Source organism: Mobula birostris, chromosome 4, assembly GCF_030028105.1.
Source record: "Mobula birostris isolate sMobBir1 chromosome 4, sMobBir1.hap1, whole genome shotgun sequence".
NCBI classification, from domain to species: Eukaryota; Metazoa; Chordata; class Chondrichthyes; order Myliobatiformes; family Myliobatidae; genus Mobula; species Mobula birostris.
This window is the reverse complement of record NC_092373.1, coordinates 8,815,008-8,827,694: the sequence shown is the minus strand read 5'-3', so window position 1 is coordinate 8,827,694 and position 12,687 is coordinate 8,815,008.

The window sequence follows — 12,687 nt, the reverse complement described above, 5'->3', positions numbered from 1 at the left end:
ATCTTTTGGAACATATCTCATAATTTGTTGATTTTATTTTATTTATTGGGAGATCAAGGGGGAAATAAGCCTCTCTCTGGCACTTTGAGCCGCACCACCAGGAACCCACCTATTTAATCCCAGCCTAATCACGGGACAACTTACGATGATCAATTAACCTACTAACCCGTATGTCTTTGGACTGTGGGAGGAAACCAGAGCACCCAAAGGAAGCCCATGCATTCCACAGGGAGAATGTACAGAACGGTGCCTGAATTGAACTCCAGACTCCAATGTCCTGACTGTAACAGTGTTGCACTAACTGCCATTTAATTTATGAGTGGTAATATCACTCAATGTGTTGTGTATGAGTTATATGTACTGTGTAGTGCACCATGGCCAGAGGAACGTTGTTTCATTTGGCAGTAAATATGTACTGTATACGGCTGAATGACAATAAACTTGACCTTGAAGTCCCCCTGTTGTACAACTACTGCGGCAGTGGCACAGATAAAGAATGCAATGCAATTTACCACGTGGTGAATGTGTGAGCTCTTTTTCCCAGGGTTTGGGGGATCAACAATGAGAGGGCATAGGCTTCAGATGAGAGGGGAGAGATAGAATCAGAACCTGAGAGTGGACCATATACAGAATGAGCTGCCAGAGGAAGTGAATGAGGCATCTTGAGTGGTTGAGGCATTAGGAAACATGCAAAGAAGTGGCAGATGGAATGCAGTGCAGGGAAGCAAATCTACGTTAGAAGGAATGAAGGTGAAGACCATTTTCTAAATGGGGAGAAAGTTCAGAAGTCAGAGGTGTAGAGGGACTTGTTGGTCCTTGTGCAGGATTCCCTAAAGGTTAATTTGCAAGTTGAGGAAGGCAACTGCATCGTTAGCATTCATTTTGAGAGGACTAGAATATAAGAGCAAGGATGTGATGCTGAGGTTTTATAAGACCCCACTTGGAGTATCATGAGCCCCTTATCTAAGACAAAATGTGCTGGCATTGGAGAGGGTCCAGAGAATGATCGCGGGAATGTAAGGTTAACACTTGAGGAGCATTTGATGGTTCTGGGCCTGTACTCATTGGAGTTTAGAGAAAGGAGGGGAAGATCTCATTGAAACCTATTGAATATTGAAAAGCCTAGATAGACTAGAAAGGGAGGAGATGTTTCCTATAGTGAAGGAGTCTAGAACCAGAGTGCACAGCCTCAGAATAGAGGGACACCCCTTTAAAACAGAGATGAGGAGGACTTTCTTTAGATAGAGGGTGGTGAATCTGTGGAATTCATTGCCACAGACGGCTGTGCGGGCCAAGCCATTGTGGGTATATTTAAAGTGGAGGTTGATGGGTGATTAGTAAAGACGATAAAGGTTATGGAGGACAGGCAGATGAATGGGGTTGAGAGGGATAATAAATCAGCCATGATGGAATTGTGAAGGAGACTCCATGGTCTGAGTGGCCTAATCCTGCCTCTGTGTCTTATGGTTTTATGGTACAATATCGACATTGTTTACATGATAGAAAAGGATCACAGTGGGGATTTCCATCCTTGGTCAAAGGACCCCTCAGTTAATGGTAGGGGTCCAGGGCATAAAAATAGTTGGGAACCATTGGCTTAGAGGGATTTGGGCCAATGGCAGGAAAGTGGGACGATTGTAGATAGGAAGTTTGGTCAGCATTGACCAGTTGGGCTGAAGGGCCTGTTTCTCTGCTATATGTCTCTTTGACTCTACGATTCAATAGAATCAATAAGACTCTATCTCTCCACTGATCCACCTGGAAAGAATTGTGACAAACCCCAAGAGGTGCAGTGAAGAGCATCTTGACCGGTTGCATCACAGCCTGATATAGAAGGACCAGTGCTCAGGAACAGAGAAGCTGATAGAGCTCAGCCCGTCACAGCTAAACCCTCCCCATCATTGAGCAAACCTACATGGAGCCCTGCCACACGAAAGCAGCATCCGTCACGAAGGACCCCCTCCATTCAGGCCACGGTCTCTTCTCACTGCAACCATTGGGATGGAGGTCCAGGAGCCTCAGGTCTCACACCACCAGGTTCAGGAACAGTTATTGTTCTTCAACCATCAGGCTCCTGAAACAGTGAGGACAAGTTCACTCACCACAACACTGAACTGATTGCCAAACACAGCCTATGGACTAACTTTCAAAGACTCTGCAGCTCATGTTCTCTGTATTATTTCAAGGTTCATTTATTATCAAAGTATACAACTCTGAAATTCTTCTTCTCCAGATAGCAACAAAACCAAGAAAGAAAAGAATGGCAGCACGATCATAAGGCCCCAAATCCCCCCTCCCTACACAAAAGAAACGAACAAAAATGGAACAGGCTCATTAACTAAATCCCCTTCCCCCGCACACAAAAAAAGAGAAAGATTGGGTGAAATTTACAGAATATAAAAACTATAAGACAGAAAAAAAATCTATTGTCCAAGTCAATATCCAGAACACAGAAAATCTGGGTAACGTTCTTCAGGCATTGCAGCAACCTCTTCCATCTCCGGTGGCAGAGTGATCCCACCAGCGACCAAAAGGCAGTCATTTCCCCTCTCTGGCGACAGAGAAATCCCACCAGCGACCAAAAAGCAGGCAGCTGGTGCTCACCTTCCGCATTAGCCTCAATGTTTCAATCACCCCTGTCACTTTAATTGGTGAACAATGGAAGCTTTAATCAGTGAAATGGAGCCAAGCACACAGCCTTCTTCCATGAGGTCCTCTCGGAGACTGCAGAGCACTTGAACACCCAAACGATCTCCAGACTGCAATTCACTGGCTCCTACAGTTCCAGAATCCCATTCAAGATAAAAAAAAAACACAAAAGGCATAAAGAAGTGAAATATATGGTTTCATGATCTATCCAGAAGATGTTGGCTGAAGAAACTTTGTATGCAGGTGCCTTCCTGAACAGAAGTCATTTATTTACTTATTATCATTATTATCTGTATTTTTGTATGTGCACAAGTTGTCTTCATTTGCACATTGGTTTCTAGTAAGTTTTTCATTGATTCTATTGCTCAGTCGTGAATGTCTACAAGGAAATGAATCTCAGGGTAGTATATGGGGACGCATGCGTACTTTGATAATAAATTTACTGTAAACTTTGAACTTATGTAACTTCTTAACTGGTCACCATATCTCCAACATTTCAATAATTCGATGTAATATTTAATTTAGAGATACAGCGTGGAGACAGGCCCACCCACACTGCCCAAATGCACCCATGTGACAATTAACCAGCTAACCTGTACATCTTTTACAGCTTTTACCGCTGTACCATTGAGAGCATACTCACCAACTGCATCTCAGTGTGGTGTGGCAATTGTCCTGTATCAGACCGCAAGCGTGCACTGCAGCGCGTGGTGAAAGCTGCCCAGCGGATTATCGGCACCCAATTGCCCACCATTGAGAACATCTACCATAAACGTTGCCTAGGCAGGGCGAAAAGCATTATCAAGGATGCATCTCACCCTAACCGTGGACTTTTTACTCTCCTCCCATCCGGTAGGCGCTACAGGAGCCTCCACTCCCGCACCAGCAGGCACAGGAAGAGCTTCTTCCCTGAGGCTGTGACCCTGCTGAACCTCACATCACAGCGCTAAGCAGTATTGCACCCATATTGTACTGTCTCAGTACTTTTATATTTGTGTGCTGTAGCACTTACTTTTTATTCGCAGTTATTTTGTAAATAACATTATTCTTTGCATTTCTGGTCAGATGCTAAATGCATTTCATTGGCTTTGTATCTGTACTCGGCACAATGACAATAAAGTTGAATCTAATCTAATCTAATCTAATCTTTAGAGTGTGGGAGGAAACAGGTGCACCTGGAAGGAGCCCACACTGTCACGGGGGGAATGTACAAACAGACAGCAGTGGGAATTGAACCCAGCTCGCTGGCACAGTAGTAAAGTTATGCTAACTGCTCCATTACCGCCATGCCATAAAGTGTTTCATTATTTGCAAAACACTCTGAGATGCTCCGAGGACACAGTATACATCCTGTTAATTGAAGCACTTCGGTTTGTTTTCTCAGAGGAGTCCTGATTTCAGATAACCATACATCTCTGAAACCATTCCGAGATTGAAATATCTTTTGTGCGGGATCTGAGGTGAAACTGAGGGGTGTCATTGCAATTTCTGGTGTGATTGAAGGTTGCTATTCTTATCTCCCCGTTGAGAGTGATGGGCCATCACTGCAATGCGGAGTAATTGAAGGCAGTAAAAAGTGCTCTAATTATTTAACAATCGTCACACCAGAACACATCCACTTCATGTAGGAAGCACAATGTCAAGGCCCCGTCAAGATTGATAGCAATCTTTGAGAGAAATGGCTGCTTCATTTTTCATCTGCCTCCCAGAAATTAAAATTTATAGAGTGCTTGCCTTCAACACTGACAGGGCAATTCCAGGAAAGTTTATAAGCACATTGCCAAGAGAAGAAATGGATGTCGACACATGGGTTGCAACCAGCCTGAATGGGGAGTTTCCACAGAGTACCGCAACAGACACATTTACTCAAAGGAAAACGTCTGTGGCAGTACAGCTGGGAAATGAAAATGCAGTACTCCAATAACCTCATCGATAGTATAATCAGTGATGGAGCAACTTACCCCACAATTAAAATTGGAAATGCAATGGGTTAATTATTGTCACATACACTAGTGGTCACATTATGAGCTACCTCCTGTACCTAATTAAGTGGCCACTGAGTGTATGTTCATGATCTTCTGCTGCTTCAAAGTTCAAAGTTCGATGTGTTGTGTGTTCAGAGTTGCTCTTCTGCGCACAACTGTGGTAACGCATGGTCATTTGAGTTACTGTCGCCTTCATCTCAGCTTGAACCAGTCTGGACATTCTCCTCTAACCCTTATCATTAACAAGGCATTTTCACCCACAGAACAGCTGCTCACCGGATGTTTTTGTTTTTTGCACAATTCTCTGTAAATTCTAGAGATTGTTGTGTGTGAAAATCCCAGGAGAACAGCAGTTTCTGAGATACTCAAACCACCCCATCTGGCACCAACAATCATGCCACAGTCAAAGTCAGTTAGATCACATCTCTTCCCCATTCTGATGCTTGAACAACAACTGAACAGTTTGACCACCTCTGCATGCTTTTTATACATTGAGTTGCTGCCACATGATTGGCTGATTAGATATTTATAACAACAAGCAGGTGTACAGGTGCCCCTAATAAAGTGGCCACTATGAGTATACTGGACACACTGTTACAGAGTCATAGAGCACCAGAGAACAGAGACAGGCACTTTGACCCATCTATTATCCTGCCTAATTCCATCAACCTGCAGCCGGACCATGGCCTTCCGTGTACTTATCGAAGTTTCTATTAAATGATGAAATTGCTATTACAGAGGAAAAAGTGCTAGGCAAACTGAAAGGTCTTAAGGTAGATAAGTCACCTGGACCAGATGGACTACATCCCAGAGTCCTGAAGAGATAACGGATGATCTTTCAAGAATCACTTGATTCAGGCATGATTCTGGAAGACTGGAAGATTGCAAACGCCACTCCACTCTTTAAGAAGAAAGGAAGGTAAAAGAGAGGAAATTATAGGCTAGTTAGCCTAATCTCTAGTAGGAAAAGTGTTGGATTCCATTATTAAGGATGAAGTTTCGAGGTACTTGGAGGTGAATGATAAAATAAGTCAAAGTTAGCATAGTTTCTGTGAAAGGAAATCTTGCCTGACAAATCTGTTAGAATTCTTCGAGAAAGTAACAAGGTATGTAGACAAAGGAGAGACAGTGGGTGTCATTTACTAGGATTTTCAGAAGGCATTTGATAAGATGCAACACACGAGGCTGCCTAACAAGATAAACTAGAAACATAGAAAACCTACAGCACAATACAGGCCCTTCAGCCCACAAAGCTGTGCTGAACATATCCTTACCTTAGAACTACCTGGGCTTTGCCCATCGCCCTCTATTTTTCTGAGCTCCATGTAGCCATCCAGGAATCTCTTAAAAGACCCTATCATTTCCGACTCCACCACTGTTGCCGGCAGCCCATTCTACACACTCACCACACTCTGCGTAAAAAACTTACCCCTGACATCACCTCTGTACCTATTTCCAAGCACCCTAAAACTATGCCCTCTCATGCTAGCCAATTCAGCCCTGGGGAAAAGCATCTGACTATCCACATGGTCAATGCCTCTCATTCTCTTGTACACCTCTATCAAATCACCTCTCATCCTCCGTCACTCCAAGGAGAAAGGGCCGAGTTCACTCAACCTATTCTCATAAGGCATGCTCCCCAATCCAGGCAACATCCTTGTAAATCTCCTCTGTAAATTTTCTATGGTTTCCACTTCCTTCCTACAGTGAGATGACCAGAACTGAGCACAGTACTCCAAGTGGGGTCTGACCAGGGTCCTATATAGCTGCAACATTACCTCTCGGCTCTTGAACTCAATCCCATGATTGATGAAGGCCAATGCACCGTATGCCTTCTTAACCACAGAGTCAACCTGTACAGCAGCTTTGAGTGTCCTATGGACTCAGACCCCAAGATCCCTCGGATCCTCCACACTGCCAAGAGTCTTACCATTAATACTATATTCTGCCATCATATTTGACCTACCAAAATGAACCAGCTGACACTTATCTGGGTTGAACTCCATCTGCCACTTCTCAGCCCAGTTTTGCATCCTGTCAATGTCCCATTGTAACCTCTGACAGCCCTCCACACTATCCACAACACCCTCAACCTTTGTGTCATCAGCAAACTTACTAACCCATCCCCCCACTTCCTCATCCAGGTCATTTATAAAAATCACAAAGAGTAGGGGTCTCAGAACAGATCCCTGAGGCACACCACTGGTCACCAGCCTCCATGCAGAATATGATCCGTCTACAACCACTCTTTGCCTTCTGTGGGCAAGCCAGTTCTGGATCCACAAAGCAATGTCCCCTTGAATCCCATGCCTCCTCACTTTCTCAATAAGCCTTGCATGGGGTACCTTATCCAATGGCTTTGCAGGAAAGATATTGGCACGGATAGCGGAACGACTGACAGGCAGGAGGCAGTGTGTGGGAATAAAGGGGGGCTTTTCTGGATGGCTGCTGGTAACTAGTGGTGTTCTTCAGGGAACAGAATTGGGACAGCTACTTTTCACATTGTTGTCAGTGATTTAGATAATGGAATTGATGGCTTTGTGGCAAAGTTTGCAGATTATCCAAAGATAGTTGGAGGGGTAGGTAGTGCTGACGAAGCAGGGCTTGGACAAATTGGAAGAATGGGCAAAAATAGTGGCAGATGGAATACAGCGGTAATGTATGATAATGCATTTTGGTAAAAGAAACAATAGTGTGGACTATTATCTAAATGGGGAGGATTTCAAACATCAGAGGTGCAAAGGGACATACAAATCCCACGCACACAACACGCTGGAGGAACTCAGCAGGTCGGGCAGCATCCGTGGAAAAGATGAGCCAACGTTTTGAGCCGAGGCCCTTCGTCAGGACTCGGCCCGAAACATTGACTGTTCGTTTCCACGGATGCTGCCCGACCTGCTGAGTTCCTCCAGCCTGTTGTGCGTGTTCCTTTGACCCCAGCGTCTGCAGTGTACTTTGTGACATACAAATCCCCGTGCAAGACTCCCAGAGATTAATTCACAGGTTTAGTCTGTGGTAAAGAAGGCAAATATAATGTTGGTATTTATTTCAAGGGCAATAGACAATGAAACCAAGGTGATAATGCTGAGGCTTTTTATAAGACATTAGTCAGGCTGCGCTTGGAATATTGTCAAAGTTTTGGGCCCCATATCTCAGAAAGGATTTGTTGTCATTGGAGGTTCATGAGGATGATTCCAGGAATGAAGAGGTTAATATATGAGGAGTGTTTGGCAGCTATGGACCTGTACTCACTGGAATTTAGAAGAATGTGTGGGGATCTCATTGAAACCCACTGAATGTTGAAAGGGCTAGATAGGGTGGACGTGGAGAGGATATTTCCTATGGTGGGGGTATCCAGAACTAGAGGGTACAGCCTCAAAATTGAGGGGTGACCCTTTATAACAGAGGTAAGAAGGAATTTTTTAGCCAGAGAGTAGTGAAACTGTGGAATGCTCTGCCACAGACTGCGGTGGAGGCCAAGTCTGTGGATGTATTTAAGGTGGAAGTTGATAATTTCCTGATCAGTCAGGGCATCAAAGGATAGTGAGAGAAGGCAGGTGTATGGGGTTGAGTGGAATCCGGGATCAGCCATGATGGAGGTGGAGCAGACTCAATGGGCTGAATGGCCTAATTCTGCTCCTGTCTTATGGTCTTATGGGTAAAGGTGATGAACAGAGCATGGATCAGTAACTGAAACTATGATGTTGTAGCTATTACTGAAACTTGGCTGAGCAAGAGCAGGAATGGGTGATTAATGTACCAGGTTTTCAAAGATTTAGAAAAAATAGAGAAAGAGTTAAATGAGGGGGAAGAGCTACACAACAAATCAGGGACAATATCACAGCTGCACTCAGGGGAAACATAATGGAGCGGTCAGATACCGAGTCCATTTGCTAGAACTCAGGAATAGGAAGGGTGCAATTACACTGACGGGATTGTACTACAGACCCCCTAATAGCCACCGGGACATTGAGGAACAGATATGTAATCAGATTAAGGAAATGTGTAAAAATAACAGGGCTGTTGTCATAGGGGATTTCAATTTCCCTAATATAAAGTGGGACCTTCTTAGTGTTAGGGGTTTAGATGGGACTGAATTTGTTAAGTGTATCCAGGAAGGTTTCTTAAATCAATATGTGGATGGTCCACTGACAGGAAGGGCCGTACTGGACCTGGTGTTGGGTAATGAGCCTGGCCAGGTGACTGACCTTTCAGTGGGTGAGCAGTTAGGGAACAGTAACCACAACTCCTTACCTTTCAGGATACATAAGGATAGGTTTGGTCCTTGTGGGAGAGTTTTAAATTGGAGTAGGGAAAACTACAAGGGCATTGGGCAAGAGCTAAGAAACGTTAATTTGGGACACCTTTTTTTCTGGCAAGTCCACATCAGACATGGAGACACTTAAAGATGAATTGCACAATGCACAGGAAAATTATGTTCTTGTTAGAGGTGTTACTAAGCCACAGGTTTAGTTTACTGTGGACTGTCATTTTAAGAGTGCCTAAATGAGGCGGGACTATGATGTTGTTCACTGACTGACTTGCAGCTTGTTTAACTTTAAAACAAGGACACAGACAGTCCGGTCGAGAGAGAGAGACAGACAGACAGACAGAGAGTGCGTGAGAGCAAGCGAGACTGGAAAAGCCTCAGGCTCGGCCAGCACGTGTTGGTCTTGGGGAAGACAACCTCTGGACCCACCAAACAGAGAAATCTCATTCGTGTGGATGCTGCGTGATGTATTGTACGGTTACAAATCCGCACCGCAAAATATCAGACAGTACACCATATGCAATTAACTGACTGAGCTTTATTAATCTTAATCTGAATATAGGGTTAGTAAAGAAAATAAAAAGAAAAAGGGCCCATTTTAAGAGAAAAGTCACAAGTGCACGTTGGAGCTCACTGATACGACCATTCATCAACCGTCGACCTCCGTCGAGCGTCACCGACCTTCAGACCCTCCCTTACCACCATTCAGGGCCCCAAACAGTCCTTCCAGGTGAGGCAACACTTCACCTGTGAGTCGACTGGGGTGATATACTGCGTCCGGTGCTCCTGATGTGGCCTTTTATATATTGGCGAGACCCAACGCAGACTGGGAGACCGCTTTGCTGAACGTCTACGCTCTGTCCGCCAGAGAAAGCAGGATCTCCCAGTGGCCACACATTTTAATTCCACATCCCATTCTCATTCTGACATGTCTATCCACGGCCTCCTCTACTGTAAAGATGAAGCCACACTCAGGTTGGAGGAACAACACCTTATATTCCGTCTGGGTAGCCTCCAACCTGATGGCATGAACATCGACTTCTCTAACTTCCGCTAAGGCCCCACCTCCCCCTCGTACCCCATCTGTTACTTATTTTTATGCACACATTCTTTCTCTCACTCTCCTTTTTCTCCCTCTGTCCCTCTGAATATACCTCTTGCCCATCCTTTGGGTCCCCCCCCCTTGCCTTTCTTTCCGGACCTCCTGTCCCATGATCCTCTCGTATCCCCTTTTGCCTATCACCTGTCCAGCTCTTGGCTCCATCCCTCCCCCTCTTGTCTTCTCCTATCATTTTGGATCTCCCCCTCCCCCTCCAACTTTCAAATCCCTTATTCACTCTTCCTTCAGTTAGTCCTGACGAAGGGTCTCGGCCTGAAACGTCGACTGCACCTCTTCCTAGAGATGCTGCCTGGCCTGCTGCGTTCACCAGCAACTTTGATGTGTGTTGCTTGAATTTCCAGCCTCTGCAGAATTCCTGTTGTTCAGACCCTCCCTCCCGGTCCACTCTGTCCGGTGGTCTCCCAGCTCTCTCCACACACGTCTTCCCTCTTCTCCTCTCGCCGACCAAAGACCACAAAAATCTCTCTTCCAGACTCACAAGAAAGAATAACATTTCTCTCATTGGATAGGCCCCCCACATTCCAAGCCCCATTATCTTTAGTCATAACCCAAACATTGCTGCTACAGAGAAACCGTTACATTAGCAGTGAAACATTATAGAGACCCTTACATCAGCAGTGAGTGTGTTACATACAGAATAAAGTATTAGTTACAAAAAAGAAACAGGTAAGAAGTATTCACAAGAAATACTTAAACATACAGTAAAATAGAAACCATCTTTACAAGAAATCTTTACATTTAGAGCAAAAAAAGCCTAATAGAGTGCAAATTGATCAAAATTTACAGATTAGCTTTGTCACCTGTGCATTGAAACGTTGTTTGTGTCAATGGCGAATGTAGTCTGAGGATGTGCTGGGGGCAGCCTGCAAGTGGGGCTACACCTCTGGCAGCAACACAGCATGCCTGCAACTCACTAACCCTAAACCGTATGTCTTCGCAGCGTGCGAGGATACCAGAGCACCCGGAGAAACGCAGTGGTCACGGGAAGAGTAAACAAAGTCCTTGCAGACAGAGGCAGGAATCAAGCACCAATCTGTAATCACTAGTGTTATAAAGTGATTGCGCTAACAGCTTGCAAAACATTGTTCCAGACATTCAAAATCCGTTGAATGTCCTTGATCAACAATAATACATACTTTTTTAGACTTGAGCACCTACCTGTATTGGCTATGAGAGTCTTAATTTGTGCTAAAAGGCAGTTAACAAAATCAACTTCAAACTCTTGAAAATAAAATGTCCTTTGGAGTGTTAATTAGGAATAATAATGTCATTAATCACTTCCCAAAGTAACAAAGCACATTAGCTATGACAAAATAGTCAATACTGGAAATATGAAGTAAAAATGGAAGATGGTGGGGGTGTCTAAGACCAGAGGACACTTCTCCAGATAAAGGGACATCCATTTAGAATGGAGATGAGGAAGAATTTCTTTAGCCAGACAGTGGTGAATCTGTGGAATTCACTGCCACAGACAGATGCAGAGGCCAAGTCATTGGGTACACTTAAGGCAGAGGTTGATAGATTCTTGATTCATTAGGGCATGAAGGGATAGGGGAGAAGGCAGGAGATTGGGGCTGAGGGGGAAAATTGGATCAGCCATGATGAAATGGCGGAGAAGACTTGATGCAAGCCAGGCAGCATCTGCCAGCATCTCTGAACAACAACACATCAAACCTTGAAGAGGATGGGCTACCACATAGAAGCTCGCAAACATTCCACTTTCCAGGACACAATCATTCCAGGGTCAAAGTCACTTCGATCACATTTCTACCCTGTTCTGATGGTTGAAGGACAATTGAAAATCTTGACCACATCTGCATGCTTTTATGCATTGAGTGCTGCCTCATGGTTTGCGATTAGATATTTGAATTAAGGAATTCCGTCGCCATCAGTGTCTACAAAACTCAATGATTCCGTGAGACATATGTGAGGACACTGATAAAAGTGCAGTTGTCCAGTCTATCCTAATAGAACAATACTTATCCCTCAGTTAACCTGACAAATAGTATGGTCATTATCATGGAGCTGCTTGTGGGAATTTGCTGTAAATTGATAAGTTGGTTTATTATTGTCACATGTACCAAAGTGCCATGAAAAGTGTGTCACACATACCATCCATACCGCACATTGAGGTAGTACAAGGATAAACAATTACAGGAAAAAGGTGTTACAGATGCAGGGAAAGTTACAGTCAGGTGTGATCAGTCTAGATTAAGTCATGGTCAGTGCAAATATGTTGGGGGTTGCTCTATGTTCCCATTGTGTGCTCTGCCTTCTATATTCTACCTTCCATGTTCTACTTTCAGTGTTCTATATTTTACATTCTATGTTATACATTCTTCCTTCTCCATTCGATGGTGTATGTTCTACTGATGGGCAATGTAATTGTTGGAAACATACATAATTCACAACCACCGACATTGAGTTGGGGTTCACTTTAAGAGGCTGGACTGATGTGACGAAGTAAAATAAAATGCCTCATTTGCGAAATCCTACATTGCTGACCCCGATGCTCTGCAACGATCCCCGAGTTATTGATTGAACATTTCAGCCAACGCAGTCACTTTCAAACTGCCAGAGTTTTGGGAGTAAAATGCCATTGCTTGGTTTGTATGAACCGAGGTGCAATTTGCGTTGTGAGAAATCACCGTGGACCACACCAA